Raw genomic sequence first — 20230 nt, 5'->3', positions numbered from 1 at the left:
GGCGGCAACCTCTGGCATGCTGCTCGCCAGGGTAAGCACCCTGGCAGGCTGGGCCAGTTTATTTACCTGCTGACGCGGCAGGTGCGGCCGATCGCGGCCCCCACTGGCCGCAGTTCACCGTCCTGGGCCAATGGGGGCGGCGGGAAGCCGCAGCCAGCACATCCCTCGCCCGTGCCACTTCCCGCCGCCCCATTGGCCTGGGATGGCGAACCGCGGCCAGTGGGGGCCGCGATCGGCCAAACCTGCTGCATAAGCAGATAAATAAACTGGCCCGGCCCGCCAGGGTTCTTACGCTGGCAACCCACGTGCCAGAGGTTGCCAACCCCTGGATTAGCGTAAAGCATCCATCAGTCCTCTCATTGTCATTGATTTGCTGTGTTTCTTTGACTAAGCATCTTGGGGTATTGTGACAAAGTTTCTCCTCTATCTTGGTGGGTCCTGCGCTTATTGGCAGATTTTCTTGCCTCAAGGATTCACCATGTGGGTTAGGGAACAGCCCAGAGACCTTCCCCTCTGGGAGAACCCACAGTCCAGGTCAAGTGGGAGGTTTGGGGGGAACCCAGGCCCATCCTCTACTCCGGGTTCCAGCCCAGGGCCCTGTGGACTGCAGCTGTCTATAGTGCCTCCTGTAACAGCTGCATGACAGCTACAACTCCCTGGGCTGCTTCCCCATGGCCTCCTCCAAACACCTTCCTTTATTCTCACCACAGGACCTTCCTCCTGGTGTCTGATAACACTTGTGTTCCTCAGTCCCCCAGCAGCACACCCTCTCACTCTCAGCTCCTTGCACCTCTTGCTCCTAGCTCCTCACACTCCCACCACAAACTGAAGTGAGCTCCTTTTTAAAACCCAGGTGCCCTGATTAGCCTGCCTTAATTGATTCTAGCAGCTTCTTCGTAATTGGCTCCAGGTGTCCTAATTAGCCTGCCTGCCTTAACTGGTTCTAGCAGGTTCCTGATTACTCTAGTGCAGCCCCTGCTCTGGTCACTCAGGGAACAGAAAACTACTCATCCAGTGACTAGTATATTTGCCCTCTACCAGACTCCTGTACCCCACTGGTCTGGGTCTGTCACAGTATGTTTACACTGCAACCAGGATGAGTGTGGAATGTTACACCCCATATTCTTCATAGAAATATTATGATATGAATATAACATAACTAAGTTGTATATTTAATGCAAGATGGGACTAGTGGGATATCATTGGAAAGGTTATGATTTACAGAATATGATTATCCTATTTGTATGCATGTATCATTTCTGTATCTGAAGTTAGGAATATTGACTATATAGCAATTACAACTGGGTGTGTATTTTGGGGAACGCCCACCAGACAGTAAGCAATCAGCCTGAATGGGCCATTAAAAAGGACAATAGAACTTTGAATATACTAATCTCCCACCTTCCTGGGATGTTGCTTTGACACAGCAAGGTAATGTGATGATGTCACCTGGTACGGAGTACCACCTTGGACATTGCTGGTATTTTTTCACTGGAAACAAAGGATTCCTCCCTTTATGTAAATTCTATTTAAGGCTGGGAAGTAAGTCAATCAGGGCTCTTCTCCATTGCCTCTCCACCCAAGAAGGAAGACTGCTAAAAACACCTGAAGAAACAAAGGAACTAAGCAGGGGAACGGCAAGGTCTGAGTGCAGGCTGAGATAGAGGTCTAGTCTGTAAAGAGAGAGAACTGGAACTCTGAGCTGCAGAAACTCTGCAACCTGCCTAAAACAACATTAAGGCTTTGTCTACACTACACAACGTTTAGCGACATGGCTGAGTCGCCACAGCCGTGCCGCTAAAAGTCATGCAGTGTAGCCGCTGTTTGTTGGCTCTCCTGCCAACAGACAACTTCTACCCCCAACGAATGGGGTTAGCTTTGTCAACAGGAGAGCGCTCCTGCCGACAACGTGCTGTTCACACTGGCACTTGTCATGGCAAAACTTTTTTTGGGGGGGGGGGAGGGGGGAATGTTATTACCTCTGAAAGACAAATGTTTTGTCATTTAATTGCCAGTGTAGACATAACCTTTGGGTGTGAAATTACTATTTGTAACCTGTTTCTTGAGTGTATTAAGCTTAGTTTGCGTGGTTTGTTTTATTCGCTCAGTAATCTGCTTTGTTCTGTTTGCTACTCCTTATAATCACTTAAAATTTACCTTTTGTAGTTAATAAACTTATTTCTTGTTTATTCCAAAACCCAGTTTGTGCAATTCATATGGGGGGGGGGGGGGGAAGGGGGCAAAAAGGTGTGCATATCTCCCAGCACATTGAGGGAGGGGGTGAATTTCATGAGCTTACGCTATATGGATTTCTATACAGCACTGGTCGCAGACTCTGTGATTCTACAGTTGTGTGGGGGGAGGGTGTGTGCATGTGTGTGTGTATGCGCGGTGCCCTGGAAAGGGGCTTGAGAGCCAGACACAGCAACACAGAGTGAGGGAAACTCAGATGAGAAGGCTCAGTGGCACCCCAGAAAGGGGGGATCCAACCCATCACAATGTGATTGCAGCACGGGTAGACATATCTGAGCTAGCTTAAGTGCCAATAGTAATCAAGCTGCAGCAACCTGGGCTTCAGCACAGGCTGTACAAGGCCACCAGGACCCTGGATACATACCCAAGAGCTGGTTTGCTCTGACGTCCACGCTGTTGCAGCTTCACTGTACTTGTGCTAGCTAGATTAAATCTAGTGTAGGTATGTCTACCCATGATTGCAGTATAGATATATCCTTAACCTTTCTAAACTCTGATTATCTATTAGTAAGATGAGTTTAAGCACTATTTGCCTATGAATTTTATAGGAGGGATATAATTCTCTAATACATTCTATCGGATGATTTACAAATTCTGTTCAAAAGTGACCATTCTCTGTTCAATTCTGCAGGAATATATAATATTACACAAGTTAGAGATGGGGGAGGGAACTATAAAGTCATCCCCTGCCAATTCAGGGAATTCCCTAGTGCTTAATCAGTCTATGTTTAAAAGTCCTAATTGATCTGGGCTTTTCCTACTTCCCATAGAAGACTATCCTGTGAACTAACAGAGAACATTAGCAGGAAACTTTTCTTGATGGTCAGCCTAAATTTTCCCTTAATTTCATCCTGTTGCACTTATGCCCTTGTAAGCACTTAAGTAATATTTTTTTCTCGTGGTGGTAACTGTCTATATACAAGTATTTGAAGGATGTACTCTTCCTCCTTATCATTCAGCTTAGCTATATTCAGCTCTTCTAGCCTTAATAAAATGCTGTCAGATTTTCTGATGAAAGGTGCTCTATAAGCCCCAATGGTGAAAGTCAAATAACAAGAAGTTGCCATGCACTGTCAGTTTCAGAGGAAAACGTACTGAAATTAAAAAATCCACAACATTCAGTTATATGTTAGAATTAAAAATAGCAGTGAATAGTGTTTTCTAGGAATTTTCCTCAGCGACTCTTTTGCTGGATGATGATAGTTTGGGGTAAATGCTGCCCTCGGTCCACTGAAATCATAAATGCATTTGTATGGGGATTAGAAAACTGGCTGTTTTCAGAGACTGACCATGTATCTATTATCTACAGTATTTGACTTAGAGACTGGGCATTGAGTGCTGTTAAGATTGTAGTTTTATTAGGCAAAGTTTTCTGAGAATAATGCTAACTCCACACAGCATTGTACCACTAACTGGCAAATGTTGGCTTAGAAGCAGACTCTGAAATGTACAGCATTAAAGTCCTGTCTACCTTCAGCTGGAAAACCACATTCACTCCTTTCAAGCAAGGGCTAGTTCAAACACAAAGCTATGCTTAAGCACCGTTCTGCCAAGAGGTACTAAAACGGTTTCTTTAGCTACTGTAGACATGACCAGAGTGTGTGCTGAGGAAGGTGTGGTTGTATATTTGGTGTGCTTTCTAGCTGATGGAAGAGACAGAGAGAGCCACAGATGGAGACTGTGAAAGAGAAAGGAAATAAAACATAAAATATAGGATTAAGCATGCTGGGCGTCTTGATTGGAATGAGTGACTTCAAACAACAGAGGTGTGGTGTTTTATGTTGGGTCAGATAACAAAAAAGAAAGAGGACACAAGTATAATAAAATGTTTTCTGCCTTCAGAAAAACTGACAGCTATTTGTTATAACTTTTCCTTAGTAGGGAATGCTTCAGTTAGTAATAGAGTAACAATTGTGATAAAGACCATTTTCAAATCCTCAAACGTTCTGACAACTTCTCCTTTTGAGATGTCTGGTCTCCATCCAAAAGGTGATTTTTTTTTTTTAAGCGACAGAGTGGGCAAAACAGCTGTAGCTTGTTGTAAATGGGGAAAAGACATTTTTTTCCTGCAGTGGAGATATCTGTGTAGAAGAGTGGGTAGCTAACTAAAAGCAGCAGAGATTTGGAACTTGGTACGGATATGGTCAGTAGGGTCTACGTTTTGATTAAAAATTGGTTAGAAGTTATAACTCTTTGAAATACACAAGGATCCATAAGGATGTATAATACGACTCTGTTCTAAGGTTGAGAGTTTGGATATGTATTTTGTGGATGCATCTTCTCCGAAGCGTACACTTATTACTGTAGGTCTCTAAGCACTAGTCAGCCTTCCGGACTTGAACTGGCTTAAAAGCTTATACAGATTTCAGTGTTTTTTTTCCACTATGAAGTGGCTTTGGCACGTTTTGCCTACATGGGATAAACAAAAATCCCACTCACGAGCCTTTTGGTTCTTTAAAGAAATCTCTAGCAAATTAGTTGGGTAAGAATGTGGTAATTCAATGTTGTAGTTGCTTAATAAAAATAAAAAGGCCAAGAAATGCAAAATTAGGTTTAATCAAAATAACGTAGCCTCACTGAACATAAAACACGGCTGTTACTCTGTCACTGAACATATGAATTTTCTATCCCTACTTTGCTTGTTAAAGGAGTAGCTTAAAGTGTTTCCCAAACTTGGGATGCCGCTTGTGTAGGGAAAGCCCCTAGCCACCTGGGCCAGTTTGATTACCTGCTCTGTCCGCAGGTTCGGCCAATCGCGGCTCCCATTGGCTGCGGTTTGCTGCTCCAGGCCAATGGAAGCTGCTGGAAATGGCGGCCAGTACGTCCGTCGGCCCACGCCGCTTCCAGCAGCTCCCATTGGCCTGGAACAGCGAACCGCGGCCAGTGGGAGCTGCAATCGGCCGGACCTGCGGACAGAGCAGGTAAACAAACCGGCCCGGCCCGCCAGGGGCTTTCCCTACACAAGCGGTGTCCCAAGTTTGGGAAATACTGTCTTAATACATTGCTGTCTAAAAACATGCATCAGAAAACACAGATCTACTTCTACTGGAACCTTAACTTTGTAGTTCCTGATAGTTTGTGATTATTTTTTTTAACTGTGCCACCTTAACATTGTATTAAATCCTAATTCAGCAAAACACTTAAGCAAGCACATGCTTAAATGCTTTGCTGAGTAGGGAGGGACTTGAGCATGTGCAAAAGTGACTTGTTGAGTCAAGACAGACAGTATTTTCTCTCTCTCTCTCTGATGTATTTGAGTAACATACATAACCAGTAATTATCACTCCAATCCTTAGTGGTCTGGCATTTAGCAAGTGTTCTGATAACTAGCTGAGTCCTCACATCTACTGGAAAAATGTTCATAAGTTATAGCTGTAACGCTAACATTCTTCTTTACAAGCAAAACATTTCATAAAACAGAACGTGTGAATCTTAAGCCTTCTCCTTCCATCGTAGCTTTTCTCCCTGGACTCCAGAACCTTAACTTATTTTGAAAAAGGGGATGCCACATGTATAAACTGTGGCAGATCTTTTAATTATTTGTAAATGTTACACATTTCATCATTGAAAGAGCTGTACCAAATCTTTATACAGGATATTGAACTTAGTACTGCTAAGGGAAAATGATCCATCTTCCCTATACAGAAGGCATTACATCACAGAAGGGATGGAAACAGAGAGCTCTGAGGGACTGGGATAGGCAAACTTTCCTCCTTTTACAGGAAATGGGTGAAGCCTTGCTTGAAATTATTACTCAGACGTTTTGTGCTGTGAAGGAAATGTCTCCTGATAGCACAAGCTATTGGTTTCCTGTTGTGAACTAACAGTTTTTGGCATAACCAGGAATGGACAGGAAGGGCAGATGATTGGGGGTCACTTGGAGATCCTTGTTTTAATGACAAGTAAATTGGAAGAAATTTGGGCAGCAAAGACACTAAAATGAAAAGAGGAGGATCAATTGCTGATTAGTAGGACATTGCTGTGGAAACAAACAATACATCAAGTGCTACCAGGCTTGTCAGAAAAGCAGGTGTGACACTATTGTTTAAAAGGAAGTATACTATGGGAGAAATCCCTTTGTATGCTCCATAATTAAGAGCCTGATTCAACAAAATATACATCCGGTTTCCACCCTGAGAGGCAATTTTTGGAAGTTTCCACAGATGCTGGATTTTTTTTCTTCTTTCAGTGGGACCCTACAACTGAGGCACTTGCAAATGCCATTTTCCAGTTGTAATATATAAATAGCACTGCTATCGGTTCCCTCCTCACTTGATCACCTTACTTATTGTCTTCCGAGGCTGGAGAAAGGGGTTGTGCACGACCTTTGTTTTGCCTAGGATCAGCTAGTTCTGAATGGCTATTTGGTAGCCCATCACAGGGACAGAAGGGAGAAGGCTTTGAGCCTCCCTGATACTGTGTACTAGTTCAGTGCTTGTTAAGGCATCTCTGAAGGCTGTCCTAACTGTTACCTAAGCTACCCTAGCCATATGGACACTGCAGCAGCCTCCTGAACTGAACTAAGGGTCCTGTGTGAAGGGAGGAATGCACAGCTGGCTATGCACCTGCCAGAGAGGCTCCCTTTGTCGGGGTATACTCCAGAGCCGCCTTAGCCCTGTTGCAGCAACATAGTTAGTGGAAAATAGCCTCAGTACAGAGGCCATTTCTCCCTTTCGGGACTAGTCGTATAAGGTGCTAAGCACACCCTGCAGCCATTGGAATCCTGCGTATAGGAATGAGAGCTGAGGCCTCTCCCAGGACTGCACTTTAATTAAACTACAAGTAAGGGACATAAAATCAGGAAAAATTGTCTCAATGTACATCTTTAAACAAAACCTTATTTATTTATTTTTTTAAATAAGTGAGCAAATTCTCTTACATAAAATAAATCTGCTCAGTTTTTGTCACACATTTGGTGGTCACAAATTTCATCCTTGTGAAAGCATTATTTTGATTGTGTGGAAATTCAGTTATAGAAAACTGCCTCTTTCACAGAACTAAAATGAATTAAAAGAGCTAATCCATGTGTGCTGACACTGAAACAAATTTTCCGGAAGTGTTGGTTGTTTTTATGGGTGCCAAACGCTTTCCTTTTGGATTTACTAAAGACAGATCTACAAAATCCATGTACAACAACATTTCTGCTTTCTGCTCCAAAAAAACACAAACTTCAGTCATCTTTGAATCATGCTCTTTTTTTAAAAACATCTCCTTTTAAATATTTTTGTTTCCATTTCAGACTGCCAGCATTTCCATGGAAACCCCCAAAAATAAAGACTTTCCCAGCCTTGTGAGAACACACCTGCAAGAACCAGAATCACATTTCGCCTTTGGCCTCTCAAAAGTGACACTCCTCCATTTTGGTGTCACCTAAGGACATTTGTTTTTACACTAGGTATGGATATGTGCTCTCAACATTTGCAGAAAGTATATATTAATTTAAAATTGCTATCATTTGAACTCTTGCCATTGAGTAGTAACAAATGTGTTTTGCTATCCAACAACTCTCTCTTTAAAATGTTACTTCATTCTCTTTTTAAGGGAAAATAAATAAACAAAAGGAATTGCTCTAAAGACCACAGAGCTGAGGTTTGCAGTCCTGAGATAACAGAACTAAGGATCGTTAGAAATAAGAATTGTGTTTAGATCTTTTTAAATTGCTAATCTTGTACATATACGCTTTTAGATACAAAGCCAAATTTTCAGCATCCCAGTTTCAAACTTTTCATGCCCAACCACTTTTGCCATGTGACTACCCCATACGTAAAGAAAACTGAATTGTCATGTGCAACATGACTGCACACCATTTTTTCCTCCACGTGCCTACTTTTTTCCCCAAACACAGTCAGTTGCGGATGCAAAGCTAGATTCACAAAATCAAAGGCTGGCTAAAAATTTGTCCTGTAGGGGTTTTGTTTGCTATATATCAAAGCAGTTGATTTTTACATATTTCTAAAGGTACTTGTCAGTACTACAGCACTAAGGAGCAACCTTACATCAACCAAACTTACAAATCAGCACTAAAGGAAAGTGGGGAGATTTTTTTGCTAAGGAAACCTTCTCCAAGGATCCCTTACACAGTGAATTAAAAAAGGAACGTTTTAGATAAGACAATCTCCAGGTGTATTTCTTAAATTAACTCAATAGTGGCAAAGTAAATACTTTCAGAATTATTTCCATGAGTATTTGGTCAAATAAAACAATTGAACTGAACTCAGCCTTATCCACACCTCCATTTGTTTGCTTTTCACAAATATTCTAACAAGTGAGTTCAGTGGCTAGATTATCTGAGGTTACCTTTACTCACATTGAATAGTGAATCCATGAATAATCCTACTGAAGGTAATGGGCTGCTTTGTGAAGAAAGGCACTACTCCACATAAGTAAGGATATCAACAGCTGCCTCTACATTAATATTAAAGAATATTCACAGAAACCAAATTTTGATCTCAAACTCTTCCAAACTGTATCGATGCAACTACATAGAACTAGTTTTGAACATCAGATGTAGTGAATGGCTGACAAGCAATCTGCGGACTCAGAATGATTTGCACAAATTATTTGGTGAATAATTTCAAATAATAAACTAGAGAAAATCTTATGGTGCTTGTGGGACAATCCACAAGCAGAAAAAGATGCTCAATTCAAATGTTATTTATTCACTCAGCTATACTTTGATAACTAAGAGTTACTCTCTGATAATGTTTGATCTGGTTGAGTGCATTTAGAACATAAATTTAGACATACACTGAGGCCTAATTGTGATACATCCATATACAGCTTACTGTTATGTATAAGAGAGACAAGGTGGGTGAGGTAGTATCTTTTAGTGGACCAACTCCTGTTGGTGGAAGGGACAAGCTTTGGAGCATGGAACGAGAATGCCCAAGTTAAATACAAGGTGGGACAGACTGTTTAAGAATAGGGGGTTCGTACATGTTGTAGGAAACCACTTAAAATGAAGTGGGCAATTAACATCTCTGCAGTCATAGGACACTGAAGGGTTTGTAAGTAGCAGGGTGTGTTGCAAATTGTTGTAATGGGCCATAAAACCATGGACTCTGTTAAGTCCATTGTTTTTTAGTGTCCAGGAGAGTTATGAATTTAAATTCCCAGGCTTGTCTCTTGAAGATGTTGTGCAGGTTTCCTTTGAGGATGAGGACTGAGAGGTTAGATATGAAGTTATTGCTTTGTAAGAAGTGTTTGCCCATGGGTGATGTGGTGTTTTTGTCATTTATAATTTTTTACAACATGCCTTTCAAGATCCATAAGTCCTACACATGCCTATCACAGTAAGTGGTGTCTCTCATCCAATGCATCAAATGCCGCAACAACACCTCTATGGGTGAAACCAATCACTATGCTCTCAAATGAACTCTCACCAAAAAATGATAAACACATGTTTTGTCTATCACCCGTGCGAGAATACTTTTCACATAGCGATCACTCCGTATTTGACCTCTCAGTCTTCATCCTCATAGGAAACCTGCACAACACCTTCAAGAGATGAGCATGGGCGCACTTAGGCCTGATCTACACTAAAAAATTAAGTTAGCTTAACTATATCGCCCAGGGGTGTGAAAAAAATCGACACCCCTGAACAGCGTGGTTAAACTGACCAAATCCCCAGTGTAGACAGCAGAATTCTCCTAGCTACTGCCTCTCTGGCAGGTGGATTACCTATACTGATGGGAGAATCCCTCCTGTCAGCATTGGTAGTGTCTATATTGAAGTGCTAGAGCCATGCAGCTATGCCACTAAAGCATTTCAAATATAGACAAGCCCTTAAATTCAAAACTGCTGGACACTAAAAACCATGGACTTGAGACACTGATTTTATGGCCCATTTCAAGACTCTGTAACATACCCTGCTACCTCCACTGTCCTACCCTCCCACTACTACCTCTCCATTTTCCTAGGAGTGCAGGGGTGTTACTTGCCCACTTCATTTTAAGTGGTCTCCTACAACCTGTGAACCCATTATGTTTAACAATCTGTCTCCTCTTGTATTTTGCTTGGACACCTCCGTTACCTTCTCCAGACATGAGGAAGAGTTCTGTGAAGCTTTAAATGTTGTCCCTTCTACCAACAAAAGTTGGTCCAATAAAAGATATTACCTCACCTGCCTTGTCTCTCTTACATCTCTCAACATAGCTACAATGCTACCACAAAAAACCAGTCACACTCAAGTGTGCTGTTGTACCATCTCAGACTGATTGCATCAGGGCTGGACTTGTCTGATACTCATATGAGAGATCTTCATGAAAAATACAGGTTGATGCACAAAATGGTGTTGATAATTTTAGATAAGAAATCTCAAGGTCCTGAATACTTGCAGTCCTTAAAGTTCCTAAGTCATTTTCTACAAGAACAGGAATGCAATCCTGGCCAAACTCCAGATCACACACTTATACATTCTATTTGCTGAAAGTCCCCATACAGTTTCAGTATGCTTCACTTCCGGTCCTAAGTAGCTACTTATTTAGTGTTGCTACATGGTGTTTAATTTCTGCTGTGGAGGTTGGTGGCATGTCAGTGGAAGGTGAAGGGATTCCTGTACATGTATTCATACATAAAATGACAATTTCAAAGTTGTTCTGATGTATGTTTATTGAAGTACTCCTAAAGATTGATTAGTAAATATGGTAAAACTTGAACATCAACATAGATGGCAGGTGGAGTTTTACGACAACAGCAATTAGAGTAAAAGGAAAAACGATACAGCATTTGAGTATGGTACTCAGTTGGAACAGATGAAGTAAAATCCACATGCAGAAAATAAATTCACATGGACTAAATCTTTCGGGGGGGGCGGGGGGCGGGAGAAATAAGTTTTATAGGACGTTGTGAAGTTAGTGTAGATTTAAACTCCATTATAGTAAAATTGCAATACTCTACATTAGCGATATAGTCTTCCTTCGACTATGAAAATCAGTTATTTCATTGGTGCGTGCCTGCTGCAGCTGACATTAAACAGCAGCACAATACAGCTCCAGTTCAATAATGAGACTTCAACTGAAAAGCATTTGTTTATATGTTGTGATTCACTCTGGTTTCAGTGTCACGGCACTGGCATTTTGAATAGGAGGTTTGTGTTCCTTTTAACGGTTTACTCAAACAGGAGAAACAGCAAGACCTGTATCTGGCCACCTTTATGTTAATAATACAACTGGCCTATGCTACGTTTTCGGTACTGACGTATTGTACAAGGATATGTGGGAGGTTGGATTGCCACAATGGTTGCCATTAAAAAGAAACCCTAGCTGACAATAGCTCATCTTTAATTAATTAGCCTCTTAGAGTTGGTAGGGGAACTCCCACCTTTTCATGTTCTCTATTTGTGTGTGTATATATATATCTATCTATCTCCTCACTATATGTTCCATTCTATGCATCCGATGAAGTGGGCTGTAGCCCACGAAAGCTTATGCTCAAATAAATTTGTTAGTCTCTGTACTCCTGTTCTTTTCGCTTTTGCCATCAGTCACCACAACAGTGGTATCCGAGAACAGGTAATAATAGAATAGAGTGGTAACATAGAACAGGAAATAAGCATACAGAAAAACTCCGGTGTCTGTGGGCAAATGTTAATGTTTTAAATAGCCACCCTTCAAAACAAAATCAGTCACTTCGGTGACTTTCAGTACAATAACCTCAAAGTTAAGATTGATATAAAAGTGAAAAAATGCCAGAAATTTTCTAGCCATTCATGTACTGCTCTGCCTTTTAGGCTCAAACTGGGTTTTGTTTTGTTTTGTTTAACTCTACGTTTCTTTGGTTTGGGTGGTTTGTATCCCAGTGTGAACTAGAATGATGAACTGCAGCCCTAAAACAAAAGGCCCCTTCTACTGACCTTTACATTAGGCCTTGAATGGCATTTATAACTAGTTTAGCTTTCCGTCCTAGTTGAGCTGTACCTGGAAAGGTGGCTGTTCCTGAGTGAGCCTGGATAGTCTCCTCTCACAAGAGGATTTCAAAGCCAAAAAATCTGTCACTTTACCTTCCATTTCTAATGCTGTCTTGAGGGAGAGAATTTTTGATAGAAAACTGCAGATCTTAGAGCTTGATGTATGAGAACTGATCAGTGCTCCATCTATTCCCATTTCCTGTCTCTGATTGACCAATGCCACATGCTGTAGAGGAGGCATCGCTTGCCAACTCCTCCAAGCCTTCCAGCTTGTGAAATACTGTACCCTCAGGGATGGGCCATTTCTTCTTGATCCCAGCTGGTCAGTAGTTTATGCCCGGATGCACAGGGAGCGATAGCCCTTTAATTTATTATTGCTAGTGATAATGTTCAGATGCCTCTATTCTTATTCACATAAAGGTCAAATCCTTTGAATATTACAAGTATTTGTTGCAATAATATTCTGCAGCAAGTTAGGTTGCAAGGAAAGCTCCATGAGCCCGTAATAAGTTTTCAGAGGGGCTTCCTGAGGAGAGAGTCCCTGACTTCCGATTCCCTCCTCACATTTGGCCAGAGGGAATCCTCTGCACATGCAGCATACCACGGGTTCACTGTGGGCACACAGCGTTCATGGCCTTCGCTATTTAAATTGTACCATGCAACAGCTGTACATAGGGCTCAATTGTGCCTGATAGACACAATAAGGGGGTGTGCAGAGCTCCTTATAATCCTCTGAGAAGGACTATACTTGGGAGGCTCAATACTCAGAACACCTATGAAAATGCAGTATGCTACTCCCTGCATATCCATCCGGGAGACCTGTATCCTTTGGGATGGCTAGTGTCTTCAGGGGCACTCCATGCATCAAATGGGATTCCAGCTTGACAACTGTATGGATTACCTCTAGGTGCTGACATTTGGCCCCTCTGCATGTACTGTTGCTCTCGCACATTTTTCATCTAGATGGCTTTTTTTTTTTTTTTTAATATGGAGATATACCTATCTCATAGAACTGGAAGGGACCCTGAAAGGTCATTGAGTCCAGCCCCCTGCCTTCACTAGCAGGACCAAGTACTGATTTTTCCCCAGATCCCTAAGTGGCCTCCTCAAGGATTGAACCCTGGGTTTAGCAGGCCAATGCTCAAACCACTGAGCTATCCCTCAGTGGTTGTGGCAGTGACTCTGGCAGCTCCTGTTTGCTCTTCTAACAATTTCTGTTCTCTAAGGAGGGGTCCTAGCTTTTACTGTCAGACTTTTTTTGCTTCATGATCTCTTTAGTACAGTATTGATCTATAAAACTATATCCCCCTTCTTTCTTCGTGGCTGTTTCTCATCTGCTTTTAGTAGTTTTAAATATAACAATTATACCTTTTGATCATACTTTTGACAATCACTCACCCAATTCCTCTTTAAGTAACCCTCCTTCCCCCCAGCCAACAAACTAAAGGAAACAAGTGTTCATGGTCCATTTGCTGGAGGGTACATGCAAACTAAGCATAGGCGTGCACACACAGTCACCTAGGGAAGGCAAAGTATTTGTTAGGAGAGTTATCTGTAAAACACTACCCATCTCTTCCCCAGGAGACGGTGTGGGGAACTCTTCAAGCATGGTTGGTTTCCATTGTATCTTATTGTTATGGCTGTATCTTTGATATTTTGTCAGGCATCTACAACTGGGGCCAGCCATCATCTTGTATATTTTATATTAAAAGAAGAATCAGTCAGCAAGCGCTGCTAGATTCTATATAACTATCCAGAAAAGGCTGGTACTATGGAATAAGTAAGCACTTTTGAGACTTTGTTAGTCTTGTTCTCTCAAATCTCCCCATGTCTATTTCTGATCCCAACCCTCTTGGAGGCAGGACAGGGGGAGGAGGAGTTCCCCAGTATGCCTGAAATATTGAACTACTCCCAAGGGACAAAACCTAAACAAACAGTATCCTGCTGCTTGTCACACCCAATCCTTCCCTAACCTAAACAGCCACTGACCCGCTTATCGCCCTCAGTCAACAACTTTTTGAAGGTTTTATTGTGAGAGGGGAAAGCCTTTTACTGCTTTCACTGGTTTTATTGCTACCTCTGTACATTACATGCCTTAAACAGCCAGCTGTGTGTGCTTGCCATTTAGAGGTAGGCATGCACAGAAACGGATGCTAAATTAGTCAGTTACTGCAATAGTCTTAGGACATCCTGTGTTGAAGGGGGGGGGGCGGAGGGGGACAGAAATCATGACAGAACAACCTTTGATTGACATACTTCCCCTTCTTGGTACATCCTGTCCGTTCAAATATTACAGTCAGGACTAAATCCCACCTCTATTTTGAACTGACTGGCTGAGCAAATTTTCATAGGCAACCAATCACTAATGCATTCTTTGGCTCCTGCAAGGTATCCACATCACAATGGAAACAAACCATGTACCTCTAATTCCAACTGCTAACTCACCACAAAAGTAAACAGGGATTGACAGCCTTAATATGAGACACCACAAGAATTCAGGACTAGCTGGAAAAAAAAATGATGATCACTTAACACAAAACAAAGTTCTTGAGATCAGATATCAGATCCTTGAATGCGATCTCCAATAGTCCCATGTCAGTCTTTCGAGAAGTGCACCAGCCCCTCCCCCATCAGACAGCTGTGTTGAGCCTATGGCATTTGAATTCAGTTCAGAGCTATTTTCAATAGGGTTACCATACGTCCGGATTTTCCCGGACATGTCCGGCTTTTTGGGCCTCAAATCCCCGTCCGGGGGGAAATCCCAAAAATTCGAACATGTCCGGGAAAATCGGGACATGCGGTGCTGGGGGTGCTGGGCCTGGGGCCGGGTCGGGCCCGGCGGTGCGGGGCCGGCAGTGCTGGGCCGGGCCGGGGGCCGCGCCGCCGGTGCTGGGCTGGGCTGGGGGCCGGGCCGCCGGTGCTGGGCCAGGGGTGCTGGGCCGGGCCAGCGATGCTGGGCCGGGGGTGCTGGGCCGGGCCAGCAATGCTGGGCGAGCCGGGGGTGGCCCGGGGCCGGCACCCCAGGGCCCGAGCCAACCCAGGATGGAGACGCCGGGGGAGCCAGACTGGGCCGCGCCTCCTCCCCCCATCCCCTCCGCTTACCTGCTTCAGGCTTCCCGCGAATCAAATGTTCGCGGGAAGCAGGGGAGGGGGCGGAGTTGGGGTGGGGACTTTGGGGAAGGGGTGGAGTTGGGGCGGGGCCGCGGCCGCGTGGAGTGTCCTCTTTTTGGACACTCAAAATATGGTAACCCTAATTTTCAAGGTGACAAGAAATTTTTCTACCCTATTATCAAGCAGAAGTTCTTAGCATTGTATAAAGCCCTTTTCACCTGTGGCTCTTAAAGCACTTCATAAAAGGTGGATAGGCAGAGCCAGGTCTCAAGACTCCAAGTCCTATGCCCAATCCACTAAACCATGCATTGCGGACACAGCAAAATATGCATCATGTGTGAACAGTTTAATAACAAATGCAAATACATATTTTAAATTTCATATCAATCCAATGGACTAAAACAGGAGTGCACTGTCGTACTAGATAATTAGCAGTTACTTTTTAAAATGTGTGTATCATATATAATGTCCAGCCATGTTTGTAAAGCGCTTTGAGATCCATGTACAAAAAGCACTATTTAGTATATATGTGCAAGAATAGGAACATCAGGAGAGATCAGGGAAAGGTGGGAGGGTGAAATTCACCCAATACAGATGGACTGCACAAGGCCCTAAATCCACATAGCTCCCACTTAAACCCTTAATAAAGAGTTTACATGGGGTGCAGTCCCTCTACGCTGAAGTAAATTTCATCCTTACATTATTTTTATGGTCTAGACTGAAATGTGAATAAAACATAACAAAAGTTTACTGTTCCTTTGGCATAAGGAGCTGAACTTGGAACAAACTTGGTTAAACGTATGTAACCGTTAAAGGGCAGCTTGCCAATTCCTGGAGAGGAAAGATTTTTAAATAGCCACTGCACTATAGCTCTGGCCTACAGAGCAAATAGTGTAGGCTGAATTTACTATGATCTTCAGGTCTGAGTGCACAGTAAATGGACTTCACGCACCTTTCCAAGTCCCCTCCTGTGCCCTGAACAGACAGCCCCGAAGTGAAGTACTTCCCCCCAACCTCTTAGGGTTGTGCAAACCTGTGCTCTTAGCAGTAGCTAAAGGAGAAAAACACCTACCTCCACTTCACTGCAATTGAGGAAAGAATGGAAATGAGAAACTGGTAAGTTGCTGAGGTAATTTTGCATACAAAGCAGCTTCCAACTCTCTTCACTGATGATTTTTAAGAGCAAAATTTTTTACTTGTATTCCATTAAAAAAACTTGGCCCACAAGTACTCGCTATATACACAGATGAAAGCAGCAAAATGCCTTAAATGACTTCAGCAGGAAACTACTGGGAAGAGGAGTGGCGTGTTTTCTGACAGACCCATTGCACATTTCTAGGAAAAACTTTTCAAGCTCTGTGTCCTGAAATGAAACAGAATTTTACAGGACTGCCTCACTGCAGAGGTTTTCTACAACACTCCTTCCCTGGATCCCAGGCTATACTGTCCTAGATGAACTCCTTTAAAACACACCCCAGCATCAATGGTTCAGAAAAAAAGAGATAGGAAGAAAGCTCTAAAGACAGCAAGTTTAAAATCAGCACCAACAGGACCAAAACCTGTCTCAAATAAAATGCGTATTTTGTTCTGCTCACATTCCTAAATCCCCCTCTCACCAGCCATACACACGCATACTCTCCTATGAAGTGCTCAGTGAGCTCAGAATCTACCCACATCGTAGTGATGACAAAGCATGAGACTACTGCAGTCTCCATGATGGAGAAGCTGAGTAATAACTGACTCCAGCCAACTAGATCACTGGGGTGTAAGGTCATCCTGGAACTCTATTTCCATTATTTCTTCTGGGTAAATTGCTCTGGGAACAATCCTCTTTTCTAGCATAACGTAATCAAGAACTAGAAAGTCACTGCCACTTACCACAGGGTTGCAATTCCTGGCCCGACTGGCTGCGTTGGGAATTTAAATGATGTCTCCACCCTAGCAGCATGTGGAACCAATGTAATGGCTAATACAAATCAGGCTTAAAATGGAGTGGTGCTGCAGTTCCTGCTGTTTTTGTAAGCCAGCAAGAATGATTTTTGGACAAAACCGTAAGCATTAAAGGGAACAAAAAAAAAAAATCAGCAGAAGTGAGGAATGGCTTCTAATCTAACAATATACACCAAGGAACATCCTAGTGACCAAAAAAACAACACACAAAACAACCCATCATCAGTAGGCTGTATTACATAATACCATGCTCAGGAGCAAGTCAATTAAAAGAATGCAATTTTTCACCAATCCTTGATTATTTTGTGGGGGAGAGATGTACAGTTCTTTACCTGCATTTTAAACAATGCTCAGAACCTGCTACATCCGAAAAGGTTAAGATATGTGGCCTAAGGTTGAACAGTAGTGGCTCACCAGTGAACCTTTCACTCCAGTAAGTGAGGTAGTTTCTTGATTCTAAACTAGGTTTGGCTAAAAGTGTTGTCAACAAGCATTAACGGAGCTCCACAATACAGTTCCCTTGTTCAGCTGTGGACCACATTTTCCTGTTGAACATATGCCAGGTCCCAGCATTTAGTGTGCCATCTTGACCCAAGCTAACTCTGGAAGAGCACTGAGTCTCCAATTTGCAGCTCTAGATCACACAATGAGTCACAAGAGTTAACACACATATTAATTCTGCCCATTAAGAAATGAGCATAGATGTTGCCTTTCCCCTAACTGCCAGAGACAGTCTTTCTTTGTTACGTATGAAGTCACTGGCAGGACATGTTGAGAAAAACCATTCATGTTATTACTAGAGTTGCCTTTTCAAAACTCTCTGCCTATGCACAGAAGTCCTCAGTCTACGGCTAATGTAAAGCCATACTTTTAGCATGTCATTATTTCCCCATTGTCTCCCTTCTTCCTGGGCTTCCTTTAGCACAGTTCAGTCTAGTCACAGGTAACTGACTAGACTGCCACCAGGGCTACCTGCCTGATACAGAACCCTGCCTTGCAGTTGTTGGATCTTTTGGGTCTCATGGATGAGATGTGATTTCTGGGCTTTGGAACAAGTGACAGCCCTTCCTTTCATTCAGCATATTTGGAGAGTACTATATCACAGAACACGTTAGATTCGTGTTAGATTAAGTACTGCTGAAGGTTAAACTCCCTTTGACAAATAGATCTCCAGCTCTACATTAATCCAACTTAAAATTACACGTTTCTTACATGTTCCAGGAGCAATTCTCAAGGGTCTATTTAATTGTACAATGTAGCATTATGAAGAGTCCTGCCAGTTTTACCTGGCTATCTCTACTCTGTCTTTTTAAGAAACATTTTCTATGGACAATTTGGCCAATCCCAGGCTTCCTGGGTCCCTATCCCTCCTGTGTAGGGTCTGCTATTCCCCAGGGAGAACATACCCTTTTGGGGCCACAAGGGTGTGGGGAGTGAAGCTTTAATCACAGGCCTCAGGAAGGACCACAACACCCCAGCAGCCCAAAATGTTCCTGACTGGATTCCTCCATGTCCCTGCTGCAGGAATATCTTCAGACCATCTCCATGCCAGTTACGTGGAACCCCGGCCTATACATTGCTTGCTGGGATCATAGGCAAAGCCGACACTTTCAAAACTCATCCTCCATCTCAACATCACCAGTAAGGACTGAAGGTCAGTGGTGAAAACTATGGGCGAGATCACTGGTCCCAAACTTTTCAGGGTTGCGCCCCCCCACACACACACACCCTGTCTACACGGAGCCGGGGACAGGCGTGGGGCCATGGCTTGGGGGTGAGGATGCAGATGGGGTAAAGGGGCCGAGGCTGGAGGTGGGGCCAGTGCTGGGAGCGGGAACGGAGCTGCAGCCAGGGGCCAGGGCCCAAGGCTGGGGGTGGAGCGGGGCTGGGTGGTGCTCCCTCCTTGCCTCTGTGGGGGCTGGCCCAGGCCCAGCCATGCCCCCCTCGAACGGTCTTCTGTGCTCCCCAACAGGGGGCACACCCCACAGTTTGGGGACCTCTGGGCTAGATCCAGTCTCACTGAAAACAATGAAAGTTTTGCCATTGACTTCAATGGGTACAAGACTATCATGGAGGCACAAGGCCGTTAATTTTTGTTTAGGTAATGCCAAGGGTTAACAAAGGGAAGTGACTGGCCTTGACAACACACACTCCCATTCAAAAAGCGCCCAAGAGCATTTTATAATTCCACAAACAGATGGGGAAGGGTAAGGAGGTTGAGGGAAGCTCTTACAAGCAGAGGAGTCTGGAATTCCTTGGGATACATGGAATTTTTTCAATCAATCTCAATAAGATGCAGAATGCATAATCCAGCATTAAAACACAAACACTACACACACTAAACCTGTTCAAAACAGAATAATTCTAGGTAGAAATCACTGCAAACCAGATCAGAATGACTTTTTTTGTTTTTACTGAATATACTCCACTAAACATTAATTCCTAAATAGCTGGAGAGTGGGGGATGAGACAGTGATGCACTCTCAGGAGGTTGTGACAAAAGGAAACAGTTTAAAAATAATTTGCTTCAGGCTTGAAAAAGTCCTAAAATAGGCTTCTACAAATGCAACGACCATTACAATTATTAAGCTAAACCTCTCATCTTCTGACCTGGGTAATTTTTTTCCCCAGAATTAATCTTAGTAAAAATGATTAGGTAGGGTTATTTCGTCGTGAGTGAAGAGGATTCAGATATGATGTGATTGAAGTATTTAAACTAGATAAAGACTTTTTAGAAAATGAAGCCAGGTGATCTATTTGAGGTCAGCAGACAGACTAGAACTAGAGGACAGATATAAGTAAATGGGGAATGTATGTAAAATGACTTTAAGGAAGCATTATCTTACTGAGTGCAGTGAGTAAGTGGAGTTAAGCAGTAAGTATATGGCCCCTAGTATGTGAAAGGGGTATTAAATACTTTTGAACCCTTCGCTCTTTCTGAGGGACCAGGAGGGAGTGTCTCACTGATCATGCTTCCCCACTGCAACTGACAATGGGTTTTCTTCAACT

General features: G+C 43.1%; 1 long non-coding RNA gene across 1 annotated transcript in view; it reads left to right on the top strand.

The window, feature by feature from the left end:
• LOC128844531 (uncharacterized) overlaps positions 1 to 11781 on the top strand; it is a 74508-nt gene extending 62727 nt beyond the window's left edge. The window contains exon 3 of the long non-coding RNA XR_008446488.1: positions 7493 to 11781. This is a non-coding gene — a long non-coding RNA (uncharacterized LOC128844531). The remainder of the gene's footprint in view (positions 1 to 7492) is intronic.
• The last annotated feature ends 8449 nt before the right edge of the window (positions 11782 to 20230 follow it).

Source organism: Malaclemys terrapin, chromosome 10, assembly GCF_027887155.1.
Source record: "Malaclemys terrapin pileata isolate rMalTer1 chromosome 10, rMalTer1.hap1, whole genome shotgun sequence".
In the NCBI taxonomy this organism is placed as follows: Eukaryota; Metazoa; Chordata; order Testudines; family Emydidae; genus Malaclemys; species Malaclemys terrapin.
The sequence above is the reverse complement of the archived record's forward strand: the minus strand, read 5'-3'. Positions and strand labels throughout refer to the sequence as shown.